We start from the raw sequence: 3,004 nt of genomic DNA, 5'->3' as shown, positions 1-3,004 counted from the left end.
CAGTCTCTCCCTTAGTAGCCTCCTTTTCCACGCTCCAAAAACTGTGGATAATCCAACTGCAATCAGCTTTTAAAGTGAATGGCATTGAGCAGCATGACTTTGCTGTGGGAGTCATGTGTTTGTCTAAAAACAAAAGACAAAGTTGGAAAGAAAGAAGGGCAAGTCACGCACAAAGACTCTACACCATTTAGAGCATAGAACACCACTGTAAGTTGTACTCTAAGACCTTGAAGGACTGTCAGCTGCTACTGACTTGCCAAGACAATGCATGTTTGCTTAAGATTTCTGGCTTTGAGTAAACAGAGGAGGCTCATAGGTTGTTGTCAGATGAAATATAATTACTCTTCATTGTAATTGTGATTCTATCCATGACTGCCCTACTTTTCGAACTATTATTGTAATTAAACAAAAAGAAGTACAGAATGAAGGGCTCATTAATGACAATTTAGTGGTTTAAGTTATCTGTCCTGAATTTTAACCCCTTTTAACCCCTTAAAATGCATTGGAACATTATGTACAATTTTTCTAAGCTTTAAATGGAACATATTATACTCCTTTTCAAAGAGTTAACACAGTTCCTTAATGAATGACCCTTGTCTTTGTGCTCTCATAAAAAATACAGATTCAGTGCTGTGACTGAAGAGACTCAGATTAGGAGGCCGGGCTATTATGAAATTACTGCACTCAGGGTAGGAGCACCAAATCAGAACAATTCATTTTATCACATTTTGACTGACTAAGGAAGACCAAAAATCTTCCTGGGTTACTTTATTTCACAGTTTGTGGGTTCATAATATGTACCTCAAAGGTACATATTTACAATTGTATCTTTAGAAAACACAAACCACTGTTGTACCTTTACCTTTTTTTACCGTTTTACCTTCTGCCACATTAATTTTTAAATTAATATTCAGCTGGTATTGAATAATTCAAGTAAAAAATGTGATAAACTTCGATTTTTGTGGCATACTTAAATGTATAGATTGCATAAAGATTAGATTGTTAAGTAAATAAAATAATAAGGCAATGAATTGCATTAAAATTACAGATGTAAATGTTCATTAAAATATTCCAGTATATTTTTTTACAGTTGCCAGGAACGATCATATATTTTACCATTAGTCTGCCCAGCTACTCATACCTACATTACTGTAAATTACAATGTGTATAACGGGTATTAAACCTAAAAAGTGAACAAGAAGATGAAGGGTTAAAAACAAAGCAATTCAACAAATGAAAATGTGTAAAATTTTAATTCTGGTACCGTGGCACAAACTAATAGTTCTGAGGAGCTTAAGCTCAGCACACTACTGCAGTAAGCCTGGTGTACCCTACTGATTAATTATCATTCTCTTCACCAGCTGAGTGAGACAAGTTAGAGGGGAGAAGGAGCAGAAATGTGCAGGGCAAGGGGCTCCTTGGGACTGATGCTGTAATATGCCACCTGAAAAATACTGATGAGGGCATCAATAAAACAGAAGAGGAGAGATAAGCCAGCGAGGAAGTGCAGGAGTGCAGCAGTGCCCCCGTAACATTTCTTCATTGATCAGCTTCAGCAAATTACCCACTTTATCAAGAACTGTACCAAGACAAAGTGCATAGGAAATAAACACTCAGGGATCCGATTAGTGTAAGCACACTGACGGGTGCACTGACCTCTCGCCATGCCTCTGTGCTGAGCAATTACAGAACTGTTCTCCATTGATTATGACTCTGCCTCAGCCAAAGGAATGCATTAGCTTTCTCCTTAGAAAGAGAACACTTTGACATTGGGTGGCTGCCTACGTCCTGCATAGTGATCCACACTGAGCTCCCAGAGGCAGGAGCAGCAGGAGGGGTCCTTTTACAGGGTTCCAATCCTCAGCCCACGCTCTGCGTGGCAGCCACAATCAAGAAACACTCTTGTTGGCTATTTATGTATTATAATGTAGATTCAGGCAGCAACTCATCAGAGCACAAGACTGGCTACTGTGGCGGTTGGAGATATAATGCTATGACCTTCCAGATCTTTAAACAGAGCTGTGTTTGAGTAGGCCGATTAAGCTGACTACTCGCTGGCTCCCCATGATGACAATTATCATTCCATTAGCCTCACTGGCTCCCATGACTTCCCGACTTTCTCTGTTCCAAAGAATCAAGGCAGTGAACTCGATGGTTCTCCAAACACGCACTGAGCCGTGGTGTCACTGCTGCATATAATGATGGGGATTTGTTTAATCTACCCCTACTTCTTTAGTAACTTAATACCTCAGTGCTGTTGACAATTGTTTACATTAGATATAAAGAATGATTTAATATATTTTTTTCTTTCATATTGTATTTGCTGGTTTGTCTGGAACTGAAAAAATATATGTCCAAGGTAGGGCAGGGTTTTTCAAACTTTTTTAAAGTGACCCTCATTTTATTCATTGATTTTTATTGCAACCCACGCTACCTTTTCTCCGTTAATAATCAATGATAGCAATTGTATTATCTTAGTTTAATGTAGTTGCAATGTGTTATGACCCTTTTCCTCATAACAAGCATAAAACAGCACTAGAAATATGTTGATGTTTCAGTAGGTATCTAGTTATTTTCTGAATCGACTCTGAATCAATTCTAGCAAAAAAAAAAAAAAAAAAAAACTCTGCAGAATAAGAAGCTGAATTCAGCTTTATATCACAGAAGAGTTAGGAGTGGGTGATATATGGCGAGAGATTAGTCTCAAAATACTTTACAAATGCGTAAATGTCAATCCACAAATTAAACACAAGTCACAAATATGTTTCACTGTTCACAAATGAACACATCACACTCTGTGTCTCACGGTCTGCAATTTGTACAAATACAGATACATTCATAAACACGTGTCTTTGTTTTTCATAGATATATCACAATTTTATGCGAAAATAAATACATTTGTTTAAAATTACATTGAATATATTTGTAAAGTCGAAGTGTCGAATTCAAAATTTATCTGTAAATTGTTGAATCTGCGTTTGTGGATTGAGTCACTCACGTGTTT

The sequence above is a fragment of the Hoplias malabaricus genome, chromosome 17, assembly GCF_029633855.1.
Source record: "Hoplias malabaricus isolate fHopMal1 chromosome 17, fHopMal1.hap1, whole genome shotgun sequence".
In the NCBI taxonomy this organism is placed as follows: domain Eukaryota; kingdom Metazoa; phylum Chordata; class Actinopteri; order Characiformes; family Erythrinidae; genus Hoplias; species Hoplias malabaricus.
This window is presented reverse-complemented; position numbering follows the sequence as displayed.